The sequence below is a fragment of the Stegostoma tigrinum genome, chromosome 4, assembly GCF_030684315.1.
Source record: "Stegostoma tigrinum isolate sSteTig4 chromosome 4, sSteTig4.hap1, whole genome shotgun sequence".
Lineage (NCBI taxonomy): Eukaryota > Metazoa > Chordata > Chondrichthyes > Orectolobiformes > Stegostomatidae > Stegostoma > Stegostoma tigrinum.
In genome coordinates this window covers 4,742,110-4,758,069 of record NC_081357.1, presented here as the reverse complement: position 1 = coordinate 4,758,069, position 15,960 = coordinate 4,742,110, and the positions used below count along the sequence as shown (strand labels likewise).

The following is a 15,960-nucleotide window of genomic DNA, read 5'->3' as shown; positions in this document are numbered from 1 at the left end:
ACCCGCACTCTCTCCGACCCGCACTCTCTCCGACGCGCTCTCTCTCCGACCCGCACTCTCTCCGACCCCGCTCTCTCTCCGACCCGCACTCTCTCCGACCCGCTCTCTCTCCGACCCGCTCTCTCTCCGACCCGCTCTCTCTCCGACCCGCTCTCTCTCCGACCCGCACTCTCTCCGACCCGCTCTCTCTCCGACCCGCTCTCTCCCGCACTCTCTCCGACCCGCTCTCTCCCGCACTCTCTCCGACCCGCTCTCTCCGCACTCTCTCCGACCCGCTCTCTCCGCACTCTCTCCGACCCGCTCTCTCCCGCACTCTCTCCGACCCGCACTCTCTCGCACTCTCTCCGACCCGCACTCTCTCCGACCCGCTCTCTCTCGCACTCTCTCCGACCCGCTCTCTCTCCGACCCGCTCTCGTCCCGCACTCTCTCCGACCCGCTCTCTCTCCCGCACTCTCTCCGACCCGCTCTCTCCCGCACTCTCTCCGACCCGCTCTCTCCCGCACTCTCTCCGACCCGCTCTCTCCCGCACTCTCTCCGACCCGCACTCTCTCCGCACTCTCTCCGACCCGCACTCTCTCCGACCCGCTCTCTCTCGCACTCTCTCCGACCCGCTCTCTCTCCGACCCGCTCTCCCGCACTCTCTCCGACCCGCTCTCTCCCGCACTCTCTCCGACCCGCTCTCTCCCGCACTCTCTCCGACCGCTCTCTCCCGCACTCTCTCCGACCCGCACTCTCTCGCACTCTCTCCGACCCGCACTCTCTCCGACCCGCACTCTCTCCGACCCGCACTCTCTCCGACCCGCACTCTCTCCGACCCGCACTCTCTCCGACCCGCACTCTCTCCGACCCGCACTCTCTCCGACGCGCTCTCTCTCCGACCCGCACTCTCTCCGACCCGCTCTCTCTCCGACCCGCTCTCTCTCCGACCCGCTCTCTCTCCGACCCGCTCTCTCTCCGACCCGCACTCTCTCCGACCCGCTCTCTCTCCGACCCGCTCTCTCCCGCACTCTCTCCGACCCGCTCTCTCCTCCCGCACTCTCTCCGACCCGCTCTCTCCCGCACTCTCTCCGACCCGCTCTCTCCCGCACTCTCTCCGACCCGCTCTCTCTCCCGCACTCTCTCCGACCCGCACTCTCTCCGACCCGCACTCTCTCCGACCCGCACTCTCTCGACCCGCACTCTCTCCGACCCGCACTCTCTCCGACCCGCACTCTCTCCGACCCGCACTCTCTCCGACCCGCACTCTCTCCGACCCGCACTCTCTCCGACCCGCACTCTCTCCGACCCGCACTCTCTCCGACCCGCACTCTCTCCGACCCGCACTCTCTCCGACCCGCACTCTCTCCGACCCGCACTCTCTCCGACCCGCACTCTCTCCGACCCGCACTCTCTCCGACCCGCACTCTCTCCGACCCGCACTCTCTCCGACCCGCACTCTCTCCGACCCGCACTCTCTCCGACCCGCACTCTCTCGACCCGCACTCTCTCCGACCCGCACTCTCTCCGACCCGCACTCTCTCCGACCCGCTCTCTCTCCGACCCGCTCTCTCTCCGACCCGCTCTCTCTCCGACCCGCTCTCTCTCCGACCCGCACTCTCTCCGACGCGCTCTCTCTCCGACCCGCTCTCTCTCGACCCGCTCTCTCTCCGACCCGCTCTCTCTCCGACCCGCTCTCTCTCCGACCCGCTCTCTCTCCGACCCGCACTCTCTCCGACCCGCTCTCTCTCCGACCCGCTCTCTCCCGCACTCTCTCCGACCCGCTCTCTCCCGCACTCTCTCCGACCCGCTCTCTCCCGCACTCTCTCCGACCCGCTCTCTCCCGCACTCTCTCCGACCCGCTCTCTCTCGCACTCTCTCCGACCCGCACTCTCTCGCCACTCTCTCCGACCCGCACTCTCTCCGACCCGCACTCTCTCCGACCCGCACTCTCTCCGACCCGCACTCTCTCCGACCCGCACTCTCTCCGACCCGCACTCTCTCCGACCCGCACTCTCTCCGACCCGCACTCTCTCCGACCCGCACTCTCTCCGACCCGCACTCTCTCCGACCCGCACTCTCTCCGACCCGCACTCTCTCCGACCCGCACTCTCTCCGACCCGCACTCTCTCCGACCCGCACTCTCTCCGACCCGCACTCTCTCCGACCCGCACTCTCTCCGACCCGCACTCTCTCCGACCCGCTCTCTCTCCGACCCGCACTCTCTCCGACCCGCTCTCTCTCCGACCCGCTCTCTCTCCGACCGCACTCTCTCCGACCCGCTCTCTCTCCGACCCGCTCTCTCTCCGACCCGCGCTCTCTCCCGCACTCTCTCCGACCCGCTCTCTCCCGCACTCTCTCCGACCCGCTCTCTCCCCGCACTCTCTCCGACCCGCCCTCTCTCTCTCCGCACTCTCTCCGACCCGCACTCTCTCCGACCCGCACTCTCTCCGACCCGCACTCTCTCCGACCCGCACTCTCTCCGACCCGCACTCTCTCCGACCCGCACTCTCTCCGACCCGCACTCTCTCCGACCCGCACTCTCTCCGACCCGCACTCTCTCCGACCCGCACTCTCTCCGACCCGCACTCTCTCCGACCCGCACTCTCTCCGACCCGCACTCTCTCCGACCCGCACTCTCTCCGACCCGCACTCTCTCCGACCCGCACTCTCTCCGACCCGCACTCTCTCCGACCCGCACTCTCTCCGACCCGCACTCTCTCCGACCCGCACTCTCTCCGACCCGCACTCTCTCCGACCCGCACTCTCTCCGACCCGCACTCTCTCCGACCCGCACTCTCTCCGACCCGCACTCTCTCCGACCCGCACTCTCTCCGACCCGCACTCTCTCCGACCCGCACTCTCTCCGACCCGCACTCTCTCCGACCCGCACTCTCTCCGACCCGCACTCTCTCCGACCCGCACTCTCTCCGACCCGCACTCTCTCCGACCCGCACTCTCTCCGACCCGCACTCTCTCCGACCCGCACTCTCTCCGACCCGCACTCTCTCCGACCCGCACTCTCTCCGACCCGCACTCTCTCCGACCCGCACTCTCTCCGACCCGCACTCTCTCCGACCCGCACTCTCTCCGACCCGCACTCTCTCCGACCCGCACTCTCTCCGACCCGCACTCTCTCCGACCCGCACTCTCTCCGACCCGCACTCTCTCCGACCCGCACTCTCTCCGACCCGCACTCTCTCCGACCCCCACTCTCTCCGACCCGCACTCTCTCCGACCCGCACTCTCTCCGACCCGCACTCTCTCCGACCCGCACTCTCTCCGACCCGCACTCTCTCCGACCCGCACTCTCTCCGACCCGCACTCTCTCCGACCCGCACTCTCTCCGACCGCACTCTCTCCGACCCGCACTCTCTCCGACCCGCACTCTCTCCGACCCGCACTCTCTCCGACCCGCACTCTCTCCGACCCGCACTCTCTCCGACCCGCACTCTCTCCGACCCGCACTCTCTCCGACCCGCACTCTCTCCGACCCGCACTCTCTCCGACCCGCACTCTCTCCGACCCGCACTCTCTCTCCGACCCGCACTCTCTCCGACCCGCACTCTCTCCGACCCGCACTCTCTCCGACCCGCACTCTCTCCGACCCGCACTCTCTCCGACCCGCACTCTCTCCGACCCGCACTCTCTCCGACCCGCACTCTCTCCGACCCGCACTCTCTCCGACCCGCACTCTCTCCGACCCGCACTCTCTCCGACCCGCACTCTCTCGACCCGCACTCTCTCCGACCCGCACTCTCTCCGACCCGCACTCTCTCCGACCCGCACTCTCTCCGACCCGCACTCTCTCCGACCCGCACTCTCTCCGACCCGCACTCTCTCCGACCCGCACTCTCTCCGACCCGCACTCTCTCCGACCCGCACTCTCTCCGACCCGCGCTCTCTCCGACCCGCGCTCTCTCCGACCCGCGCTCTCTCCGACCCGCGCTCTCTCCGACCCGCGCTCTCTCCGACCCGCGCTCTCTCTCTAACCCGCTCTCTCTCTAACCCGCGCTCTCTCTAACCCGCGCTCTCTCTAACCCGCGCTCTCTCTCTAACCCGCTCTCTCTCCAACCCGCTCTCTCTCCAACCCGCTCTCTCTCCAACCCGCTCTCTCTCCAACCCGCTCTCTCTCCAACCCGCTCTCTCTCCAACCCGCTCTCTCTCCAACCCGCTCTCTCTCCAACCCGCTCTCTCTCCAACCCGCTCTCTCTCCAACCCGCTCTCTCTCCAACCCGCTCTCTCTCCAACCCGCTCTCTCTCCAACCCGCTCTCTCTCCAACCCGCTCTCTCTCCAACCCGCTCTCTCTCCAACCCGCTCTCTCTCCAACCCGCTCTCTCTCCAACCCGCTCTCTCTCCAACCAGCTCTCTCTCCAACCCGCTCTCTCTCTAACCCGCTCTCTCTCTAACCCGCTCTCTCTCTAACCCGCTCTCTCTCTAACCCGCTCTCTCTCGCTCTCTCTCTAACCCGCTCTCTCTCTAACCCGCTCTCTCTCTAACCCGCTCTCTCTCTAACCCGCTCTCTCTCGCACTCTCTCTAACCCGCTCTCTCCAACCCGCTCTCTCTCCAACCCGCTCTCTCTCCAACCCGCTCTCTCTCCAACCCGCTCTCTCTCCAACCCGCTCTCTCTCCAACCCGCTCTCTCTCCAACCAGCTCTCTCTCCAACCAGCTCTCTCTCTAACCCGCTCTCTCTCCAACCCGCTCTCTCTCCAACCCGCTCTCTCTCCAACCAGCTCTCTCTCCAACCCGCTCTCTCTCCAACCCGCTCTCTCTCTAACCCGCTCTCTCTCTAACCCGCTCTCTCTCTAACCCGCTCTCTCTCGCTCTCTCTCTAACCCGCTCTCTCTCTAACCCGCTCTCTCTCTAACCCGCTCTCTCTCTAACCCGCTCTCTCTCGCACTCTCTCTAACCCGCTCTCTCTCCAACCCGCTCTCTCTCCAACCCGCTCTCTCTCCAACCCGCTCTCTCTCCAACCCGCTCTCTCTCCAACCCGCTCTCTCTCCAACCCGCTCTCTCTCCAACCCGCTCTCTCTCCAACCCGCTCTCTCTCCAACCAGCTCTCTCTCTAACCCGCTCTCTCTCGCTCTCTCTCTAACCCGCTCTCTCTCTAACCCGCTCTCTCTCTAACCCGCTCTCTCTCTAACCCGCTCTCTCTCCGACCCGCTCTCTCTCCGACCCGCTCTCTCTCCGACCCGCTCTCTCTCCGACCCGCTCTCTCTCCGACCCGCTCTCTCTCCGACCCGCACTCTCTCCGACCCGCTCTCTCTCCGACCCGCTCTCTCCCGCACTCTCTCCGACCCGCTCTCTCCCGCACTCTCTCCGACCCGCTCTCTCCCGCACTCTCTCCGACCCGCTCTCTCCCGCACTCTCTCCGACCCGCTCTCTCCCGCACTCTCTCCGACCCGCTCTCTCCCGCACTCTCTCCGACCCGCTCTCTCCCGCACTCTCTCCGACCCGCTCTCTCCCGCACTCTCTCCGACCCGCTCTCTCCCGCACTCTCTCCGACCCGCTCTCTCCCGCACTCTCTCCGACCCGCTCTCTCTCTCTAACCCGCGCTCTCTCTCTAACCCGCTCTCTCTCTAACCCGCTCTCTCTCTAACCCGCGCTCTCTCTCTAACCCGCTCTCTCTCCAACCCGCTCTCTCTCCAACCCGCTCTCTCTCCAACCCGCTCTCTCTCCAACCCGCTCTCTCTCCAACCCGCTCTCTCTCCAACCCGCTCTCTCTCCAACCCGCTCTCTCTCCAACCCGCTCTCTCTCCAACCCGCTCTCTCTCCAACCCGCTCTCTCTCCAACCCGCTCTCTCTCCAACCCGCTCTCTCTCCAACCCGCTCTCTCTCCAACCCGCTCTCTCTCCAACCAGCTCTCTCTCCAACCCGCTCTCTCTCCAACCCGCTCTCTCTCCAACCCGCTCTCTCTCTAACCCGCTCTCTCTCGCACTCTCTCCGACCCGCTCTCTCTCCGACCCGCTCTCTCCCGCACTCTCTCCGACCCGCACTCTCCCGCACTCTCTCCGACCCGCTCTCTCTCCGACCCGCTCTCTCCCGCACTCTCTCCGACCCGCTCTCTCCCGCACTCTCTCCGACCCGCTCTCTCCCGCACTCTCTCCGACCCGCTCTCTCCCGCACTCTCTCCGACCCGCTCTCTCCCGCACTCTCTCCGACCCGCTCTCTCCCGCACTCTCTCCGACCCGCTCTCTCCCGCACTCTCTCCGACCCGCTCTCTCCCGCACTCTCTCCGACCCGCTCTCTCCCGCACTCTCTCCGACCCGCTCTCTCTCTCTAACCCGCGCTCTCTCTCTAACCCGCTCTCTCTCTAACCCGCTCTCTCTCTAACCCGCGCTCTCTCTCTAACCCGCTCTCTCTCCAACCCGCTCTCTCTCCAACCCGCTCTCTCTCCAACCCGCTCTCTCTCCAACCCGCTCTCTCTCCAACCCGCTCTCTCTCCAACCCGCTCTCTCTCCAACCCGCTCTCTCTCCAACCCGCTCTCTCTCCAACCCGCTCTCTCTCCAACCCGCTCTCTCTCCAACCCGCTCTCTCTCCAACCCGCTCTCTCTCCAACCCGCTCTCTCTCCAACCCGCTCTCTCTCCAACCCGCTCTCTCTCCAACCAGCTCTCTCTCCAACCCGCTCTCTCTCTAACCCGCTCTCTCTCCAACCCGCTCTCTCTCTAACCCGCTCTCTCTCGCACTCTCTCCGACCCGCTCTCTCTCCGACCCGCTCTCTCCCGCACTCTCTCCGACCCGCACTCTCCCGCACTCTCTCCGACCCGCTCTCTCTCCGACCCGCTCTCTCCCGCACTCTCTCCGACCCGCTCTCTCCCGCACTCTCTCCGACCCGCTCTCTCCCGCACTCTCTCCGACCCGCTCTCTCCCGCACTCTCTCCGACCCGCTCTCTCCCGCACTCTCTCCGACCCGCTCTCTCCCGCACTCTCTCCGACCCGCTCTCTCCCGCACTCTCTCCGACCCGCTCTCTCCCGCACTCTCTCCGACCCGCTCTCTCCCGCACTCTCTCCGACCCGCTCTCTCCCGCACTCTCTCCGACCCGCACTCTCCCGCACTCTCTCCGACCCGCACTCTCTCCGACCCGCTCTCTCCCGCACTCTCTCCGACCCGCTCTCTCCCGCACTCTCTCCGACCCGCTCTCTCCCGCACTCTCTCCGACCCGCTCTCTCCCGCACTCTCTCCGACCCGCTCTCTCCCGCACTCTCTCCGACCCGCTCTCTCCCGCACTCTCTCCGACCCGCTCTCTCCCGCACTCTCTCCGACCCGCTCTCTCCCGCACTCTCTCCGACCCGCTCTCTCCCGCACTCTCTCCGACCCGCTCTCTCCCGCACTCTCTCCGACCCGCTCTCTCTCGCACTCTCTCCGACCCGCTCTCTCTCGCACTCTCTCCGACCCGCTCTCTCTCGCACTCTCTCCGACCCGCTCTCTCTCGCACTCTCTCCGACCCGCTCTCTCTCGCACTCTCTCCGACCCGCTCTCTCTCGCACTCTCTCCGACCCGCTCTCTCTCGCACTCTCTCCGACCCGCTCTCTCTCGCACTCTCTCCGACCCGCTCTCTCTCGCACTCTCTCCGACCCGCTCTCTCTCGCACTCTCTCCGACCCGCTCTCTCTCGCACTCTCTCCGACCCGCTCTCTCTCGCACTCTCTCCGACCCGCTCTCTCTCGCACTCTCTCCGACCCGCTCTCTCTCGCACTCTCTCCGACCCGCTCTCTCTCGCACTCTCTCCGACCCGCTCTCTCTCGCACTCTCTCCGACCCGCTCTCTCTCGCACTCTCTCCGACCCGCTCTCTCTCGCACTCTCTCCGACCCGCTCTCTCTCGCACTCTCTCCGACCCGCTCTCTCTCGCACTCTCTCCGACCCGCTCTCTCTCGCACTCTCTCCGACCCGCTCTCTCTCGCACTCTCTCCGACCCGCTCTCTCTCGCACTCTCTCCGACCCGCTCTCTCTCGCACTCTCTCCGACCCGCTCTCTCTCGCACTCTCTCCGACCCGCTCTCTCTCGCACTCTCTCCGACCCGCTCTCTCTCGCACTCTCTCCGACCCGCTCTCTCTCGCACTCTCTCCGACCCGCTCTCTCTCGCACTCTCTCCGACCCGCTCTCTCTCGCACTCTCTCCGACCCGCTCTCTCTCGCACTCTCTCCGACCCGCTCTCTCTCGCACTCTCTCCGACCCGCTCTCTCTCGCACTCTCTCCGACCCGCTCTCTCTCGCACTCTCTCCGACCCGCTCTCTCTCGCACTCTCTCCGACCCGCTCTCTCTCGCACTCTCTCCGACCCGCTCTCTCTCGCACTCTCTCCGACCCGCTCTCTCTCGCACTCTCTCCGACCCGCTCTCTCTCGCACTCTCTCCGACCCGCTCTCTCTCGCACTCTCTCCGACCCGCTCTCTCTCGCACTCTCTCCGACCCGCTCTCTCTCGCACTCTCTCCGACCCGCTCTCTCTCGCACTCTCTCCGACCCGCTCTCTCTCGCACTCTCTCCGACCCGCTCTCTCTCGCACTCTCTCCGACCCGCTCTCTCTCGCACTCTCTCCGACCCGCTCTCTCTCGCACTCTCTCCGACCCGCTCTCTCTCGCACTCTCTCCGACCCGCTCTCTCTCGCACTCTCTCCGACCCGCTCTCTCTCGCACTCTCTCCGACCCGCTCTCTCTCGCACTCTCTCCGACCCGCTCTCTCTCGCACTCTCTCCGACCCGCTCTCTCTCGCACTCTCTCCGACCCGCTCTCTCTCGCACTCTCTCCGACCCGCTCTCTCTCGCACTCTCTCCGACCCGCTCTCTCTCGCACTCTCTCCGACCCGCTCTCTCTCGCACTCTCTCCGACCCGCTCTCTCTCGCACTCTCTCCGACCCGCTCTCTCTCGCACTCTCTCCGACCCGCTCTCTCTCGCACTCTCTCCGACCCGCTCTCTCTCGCACTCTCTCCGACCCGCTCTCTCTCGCACTCTCTCCGACCCGCTCTCTCTCGCACTCTCTCCGACCCGCTCTCTCTCGCACTCTCTCCGACCCGCTCTCTCTCGCACTCTCTCCGACCCGCTCTCTCTCGCACTCTCTCCGACCCGCTCTCTCTCGCACTCTCTCCGACCCGCTCTCTCTCGCACTCTCTCCGACCCGCTCTCTCTCGCACTCTCTCCGACCCGCTCTCTCTCGCACTCTCTCCGACCCGCTCTCTCTCGCACTCTCTCCGACCCGCTCTCTCTCGCACTCTCTCCGACCCGCTCTCTCTCGCACTCTCTCCGACCCGCTCTCTCTCGCACTCTCTCCGACCCGCTCTCTCTCGCACTCTCTCCGACCCGCTCTCTCTCGCACTCTCTCCGACCCGCTCTCTCTCGCACTCTCTCCGACCCGCTCTCTCTCGCACTCTCTCCGACCCGCTCTCTCTCGCACTCTCTCCGACCCGCTCTCTCTCGCACTCTCTCCGACCCGCTCTCTCTCGCACTCTCTCCGACCCGCTCTCTCTCGCACTCTCTCCGACCCGCTCTCTCTCGCACTCTCTCCGACCCGCTCTCTCTCGCACTCTCTCCGACCCGCTCTCTCTCGCACTCTCTCCGACCCGCTCTCTCTCGCACTCTCTCCGACCCGCTCTCTCTCGCACTCTCTCCGACCCGCTCTCTCTCGCACTCTCTCCGACCCGCTCTCTCTCGCACTCTCTCCGACCCGCTCTCTCTCGCACTCTCTCCGACCCGCTCTCTCTCGCACTCTCTCCGACCCGCTCTCTCTCGCACTCTCTCCGACCCGCTCTCTCTCGCACTCTCTCCGACCCGCTCTCTCTCGCACTCTCTCCGACCCGCTCTCTCTCGCACTCTCTCCGACCCGCTCTCTCTCGCACTCTCTCCGACCCGCTCTCTCTCGCACTCTCTCCGACCCGCTCTCTCTCGCACTCTCTCCGACCCGCTCTCTCTCGCACTCTCTCCGACCCGCTCTCTCTCGCACTCTCTCCGACCCGCTCTCTCTCGCACTCTCTCCGACCCGCTCTCTCTCGCACTCTCTCCGACCCGCTCTCTCTCGCACTCTCTCCGACCCGCTCTCTCTCGCACTCTCTCCGACCCGCTCTCTCTCGCACTCTCTCCGACCCGCTCTCTCTCGCACTCTCTCCGACCCGCTCTCTCTCGCACTCTCTCCGACCCGCTCTCTCTCGCACTCTCTCCGACCCGCTCTCTCTCGCACTCTCTCCGACCCGCTCTCTCTCGCACTCTCTCCGACCCGCTCTCTCTCGCACTCTCTCCGACCCGCTCTCTCTCGCACTCTCTCCGACCCGCTCTCTCTCGCACTCTCTCCGACCCGCTCTCTCTCGCACTCTCTCCGACCCGCTCTCTCTCGCACTCTCTCCGACCCGCTCTCTCTCGCACTCTCTCCGACCCGCTCTCTCTCGCACTCTCTCCGACCCGCTCTCTCTCGCACTCTCTCCGACCCGCTCTCTCTCGCACTCTCTCCGACCCGCTCTCTCTCGCACTCTCTCCGACCCGCTCTCTCTCGCACTCTCTCCGACCCGCTCTCTCTCGCACTCTCTCCGACCCGCTCTCTCTCGCACTCTCTCCGACCCGCTCTCTCTCGCACTCTCTCCGACCCGCTCTCTCTCGCACTCTCTCCGACCCGCTCTCTCTCGCACTCTCTCCGACCCGCTCTCTCTCGCACTCTCTCCGACCCGCTCTCTCTCGCACTCTCTCCGACCCGCTCTCTCTCGCACTCTCTCCGACCCGCTCTCTCTCGCACTCTCTCCGACCCGCTCTCTCTCGCACTCTCTCCGACCCGCTCTCTCTCGCACTCTCTCCGACCCGCTCTCTCTCGCACTCTCTCCGACCCGCTCTCTCTCGCACTCTCTCCGACCCGCTCTCTCTCGCACTCTCTCCGACCCGCTCTCTCTCGCACTCTCTCCGACCCGCTCTCTCTCGCACTCTCTCCGACCCGCTCTCTCTCGCACTCTCTCCGACCCGCTCTCTCTCGCACTCTCTCCGACCCGCTCTCTCTCGCACTCTCTCCGACCCGCTCTCTCTCGCACTCTCTCCGACCCGCTCTCTCTCGCACTCTCTCCGACCCGCTCTCTCTCGCACTCTCTCCCTCTCTCTCTAACCCGCTCTCTCTCGCTCTCTCTCACACTCTCTCCCTCTAACCCGCTCTCTCTCGCACTCTCTCCCTCTCTCTCTAACCCGCTCTCTCTCGCACTCTCTCCCTCTCTCTCTAACCCGCTCTCTCTCGCACTCTCTCCCTCTCTCTCTAACCCGCTCTCTCTCGCTCTCTCTCACACTCTCTCCCTCTAACCCGCTCTCTCTCGCTCTCTCTCACACTCTCTCCTCTAACCCGCTCTCTCTCGCACTCTCTCCCTCTCTCTCTAACCCGCTCTCTCTCGCACTCTCTCCCTCTCTCTCTAACCCGCTCTCTCTCGCACTCTCTCCCTCTCTCTCTAACCCGCTCTCTCTCGCACTCTCTCCCTCTCTCTCTAACCCGCTCTCTCTCGCACTCTCTCCCTCTCTCTCTAACCCGCTCTCTCTCGCACTCTCTCCCTCTCTCTCTAACCCGCTCTCTCTCGCACTCTCTCCCTCTCTCTCTAACCCGCTCTCTCTCGCACTCTCTCACACTCTCTCTAACCCGCTCTCTCTCGCACTCTCTCCCTCTCTCTCTAACCCGCTCTCTCTCGCACTCTCTCCCTCTCTCTCTAACCCGCTCTCTCTCGCACTCTCTCCCTCTCTCTCTAACCCGCTCTCTCTCGCACTCTCTCCCTCTCTCTCTAACCCGCTCTCTCGCACTCTCTCCCTCTCTCTCTAACCCGCTCTCTCTCGCACTCTCTCCCTCTCTCTCTAACCCGCTCTCTCTCGCACTCTCTCCCTCTCTCTCTAACCCGCTCTCTCTCGCACTCTCTCCCTCTCTCTCTAACCCGCTCTCTCTCGCACTCTCTCCCTCTCTCTCTAACCCGCTCTCTCTCGCACTCTCTCCCTCTCTCTCTAACCCGCTCTCTCTCGCACTCTCTCCCTCTCTCTCTAACCCGCTCTCTCTCGCACTCTCTCCCTCTCTCTCTAACCCGCTCTCTCTCGCTCTCTCTCACACTCTCTCCCTCTAACGCGCTCTCTCTCGCTCTCTCTCCCTCTCTCTCTAACCCGCTCTCTCTCGCACTCTCTCCCTCTCTCTCTAACCCGCTCTCTCTCGCTCTCTCTCGCACTCTCTCGCACTCTCTCCAACCCGCTCTCTGTCGCACTCTCTCCCTCTACCTCTAACCCGCTCTCTCTCGCACTCTCTCCCTCTCTCTCTAACCCGCTCTCTCTCCCTCTCTCTCTAACCCGCTCTCTCTCCCTCTCTCTCTAACCCGCTCTCTCTCCCTCTCTCTCTAACCCGCTCTCTCTCCCTCTCTCTCTAACCCGCTCTCTCTCCCTCTCTCTCTAACCCGCTCTCTCTCGCTCTCTCTGTAACCCGCTCTCTCTCGCTCTCTCTCCCTCTCTCTCTAACCCGCTCTCTCTCGCACTCTCTCCCTCTCTCTCTAACCCGCTCTCTCTCGCACTCTCTCCCTCTCTCTCTAACCCGCTCTCTCTCGCACTCTCTCCCTCTCTCTCTAACCCGCTCTCTCTCGCACTCTCTCCCTCTCTCTCTAACCCGCTCTCTCTCGCACTCTCTCCCTCTCTCTCTAACCCGCTCTCTCTCGCACTCTCTCCCTCTCTCTAACCCGCTCTCTCTCGCACTCTCTCCCTCTCTCTCTAACCCGCTCTCTCTCCCTCTCTCTCTAACCCGCTCTCTCTCGCACTCTCTCCCTCTCTCTCTAACCCGCTCTCTCTCGCACTCTCTCCCTCTCTCTCTAACCCGCTCTCTCTCGCACTCTCTCCCTCTCTCTCTAACCCGCTCTCTCTCGCACTCTCTCCCTCTCTCTCTAACCCGCTCTCTCTCGCACTCTCTCCCTCTCTCTCTAACCCGCTCTCTCTCGCACTCTCTCCCTCTCTCTCTAACCCGCTCTCTCTCGCACTCTCTCCCTCTCTCTCTAACCCGCTCTCTCTCGCTCTCTCTCCCTCTCTCTCTAACCCGCTCTCTCTCGCTCTCTCTCACACTCTCTCCCTCTAACCCGCTCTCTCTCGCACTCTCTCCCTCTCTCTCTAACCCGCTCTCTCTCGCACTCTCTCCAACCCGCTCTCTCTCGCACTCTCTCCCTCTCTCTCTAACCCGCTCTCTCTCGCCCGCTCTCTCTCGCACTCTCTCCCTCTCTCTCTAACCCGCTCTCTCTCACACTCTCTCTCTCTAACCCGCTCTCTCTCGCCCGCTCTCTCTCGCACTCTCTCCCTCTCTCTCTAACCCGCTCTCTCTCACACTCTCTCTCTCTAACCCGCTCTCTCGCACTCTCTCCCTCTCTCTCTAACCCGCTCTCTCTCACACTCTCTCCCTCTCTCTCTAACCCGCTCTCTCCCTCTCTCTCTAACCCGCTCTCTCTCGCACTCTCTCCCTCTCTCTCTAACCCGCTCTCTCACACACTCTCTCTCTAACCCGCTCTCTCTCGCACTCTCTCCCTCTCTCTCTAACCCGCTCTCTCTCGCACTCTCTCCCTCTCTCTCTAACCCGCTCTCTCTCGCACTCTCTCCCTCTCTCTCTAACCCGCTCTCTCTCACACTCTCTCCCTCTCTCTCTAACCCGCTCTCTCTCGCACTCTCTCCCTCTCTCTCTAACCCGCTCTCTCACACACTCTCTCTCTAACCCGCTCTCTCTCGCACTCTCTCCCTCTCTCTCTAACCCGCTCTCTCTCGCTCTCTCTCCCTCTCTCTCTAACCCGCTCTCTCGCACTCTCTCTCACACTCTCTCCCTCTCTCTCTAACCCGCTCTCTCTCGCACTCTCTCCCTCTCTCTCTAACCCGCTCTCTCACACACTCTCTCTCTAACCCGCTCTCTCTCGCTCTCTCTCCCTCTCTCTCTAACCCGCTCTCTCACACACTCTCTCTCTAACCCGCTCTCTCTCGCACTCTCTCCCTCTCTCTCTAACCCGCTCTCTCTCGCACTCTCTCCAACCCGCTCTCTCTCACACTCCCTCTCTCTCTAACCCGCTCTCTCTCGCACTCTCTCCCTCTCTCTCTAACCCGCTCTCTCTCACACTCTCTCTCTCTAACCCGCTCTCTCTCGCACTCTCTCCCTCTCTCTCTAACCCGCTCTCTCTCACACTCTCTCCCTCTCTCTCTAACCCGCTCTCTCCCTCTCTCTCTAACCCGCGCTCTCTCACACTCTCTCTCTATCTCTAACAGGCTCTCACTCACTCTCACTCTCACACCGACTCTCACTTACCTTTTTCTTTCCGATTTTTCTTTTCTCCGACTTTCCGCCGCCATTCCGCCCCGGGGCAGGCTGGGAACATCGTGACGTCTGAGTTTAATGACGTCACGGGATCCCGCGATCCATGACGTCAGGGGAGAGACCGTCTTTCATTCAACTCCGGGACGACACCAGTCACTCTCCAGAAAACCAGTAGCGCTCCAGTGTTATACCGGTTACTCACCAGTAGTGCTCCTGTATCTCTCCCGTAGTGCTCGGTAACTCACCAGTAACGCTCCATATGGTACACCGGTAACTCACCAGTAACGCTCCTGTCACGATCCTGTAGTAAAACGGTGTGAAAGGTCTCGTCCCGAAACGTCAGCTTTCCTGCTCCTAAGATGCTGCTTGCCCTGCTGTGTTCATCCAGCTCCACACCTTGTTACCTCGGAAGCTGAATGAACACTGCGTGCCAAGCAGCATCAGTGGAGCAGGAAAGCTGACGTTTCGGGTCAACACCGTTCTTCAGACCTTTTTATTAAAATGACAAAAGAAGCACCGTAACTCGCTGGTTCACTGAAGCATCTTCAAATAATGTTTGCTAAATTTACATGCAATCCTTCAATGATGAGTTGTTCATCATCACGTGTCTTGTTTGAATTCCAAAGTCATCAGTCAATGCAAACGGCTTCCACAGATCACTGGAGACTTTTTCTTCCGTGTTACAGTCTGGAGTTCTTTTCTCACAACGTCCAACAATTCAATCATTGAAGGATAATTAAACAGCAAACATAACCACAAACACCGGCTTTCACAGCCACACTGCCTAAAACCCAGACCAAGCCAGTTCCAACTATGATTTCCATATTTCAACATTCTCTGTGATTGACTGGCCAGCAGCATTCCGCCCTTAGTTGACCCATTCAACCTCAGTAACACAACTCAATCCCAAAACGCGATAATAAAGTGTGAAGCTGGATGAACACAGCAGGCCAAGCAGCATCTCAGGAGCACAAAAGCTGACGTTTCAGGCCTAGACCCTCCATCAGAGAGGGGGATGGGGAGAGGGAACTGGAATAAATAGGGAGAGAGGGGGAGGCGGACCGAAGATGGAGAGATTTGCCTGCAACAGTAGTAGATTCGCCAGCTCTAAGTACATTTAAGTCGTCATTGGACAAGCATATGGACGTATATGGAATAGTGTAGGTTAGATGGGCTTGAGATCGGTATGACAGGTCGGCACAACATGGAGGGCCGAAAGGCCTGTACTGTGCTATAATGTTCTATGTTCTATGTAGAAAAGAAGATAGGCGGATTACAAGACAGTTGCAGTGGGAGAGCGGTTCCCTGAGGTTGGTCCGGAGGGAGGAGGGTAACTTCTTCAGGTTAGGCATCGCCGGAAGAGGCTTCGCAGGGAGGTTAAAATTCTGGAGGGAGGAGTTCCCATTATCTCAATGCCAAAATGTCTGCAGGAGCAACAATCAACCTGCAATTCTCTCTCCAGGCCAGTGCCATAAACATTATTTTGATGGTTTTCTCTTCCTTTCTAAAACAAAATTGTTTGTTAAAGGTCAAAATTCACTTCCTTACAGTTCCAAACCTAAAAAATCCCCACACATTTCCCCATGTTGTTTTACTTGTTTCCCTGTGTTGTACCCTGCACATTTCCTCAGCTGGGTTATGTCACTATGACTCTGATCAACAAACTACAATAAAACACAGAACAGAACTAATTTTTTTTAATGCTAAAAGAAGCAGCAGGAGAATG

The 15,960-nt window shown here is 62.3% G+C and overlaps 1 protein-coding gene across 4 annotated transcripts in view; it reads right to left on the bottom strand.

Moving 5' to 3' along the window:
• tjap1 (tight junction associated protein 1 (peripheral)) overlaps positions 1-14,297 on the bottom strand; it is a 127,634-nt gene extending 113,337 nt beyond the window's left edge. For all 4 annotated transcript variants that reach the window (XM_059645116.1, XM_059645118.1, XM_059645117.1 and 1 more), the window contains exon 1: positions 14,226-14,297. The gene's annotated coding sequence lies outside the window, so the exon portion shown is untranslated. The remainder of the gene's footprint in view (positions 1-14,225) is intronic.
• Positions 14,298-15,960: the final 1,663 nt, after the last annotated feature.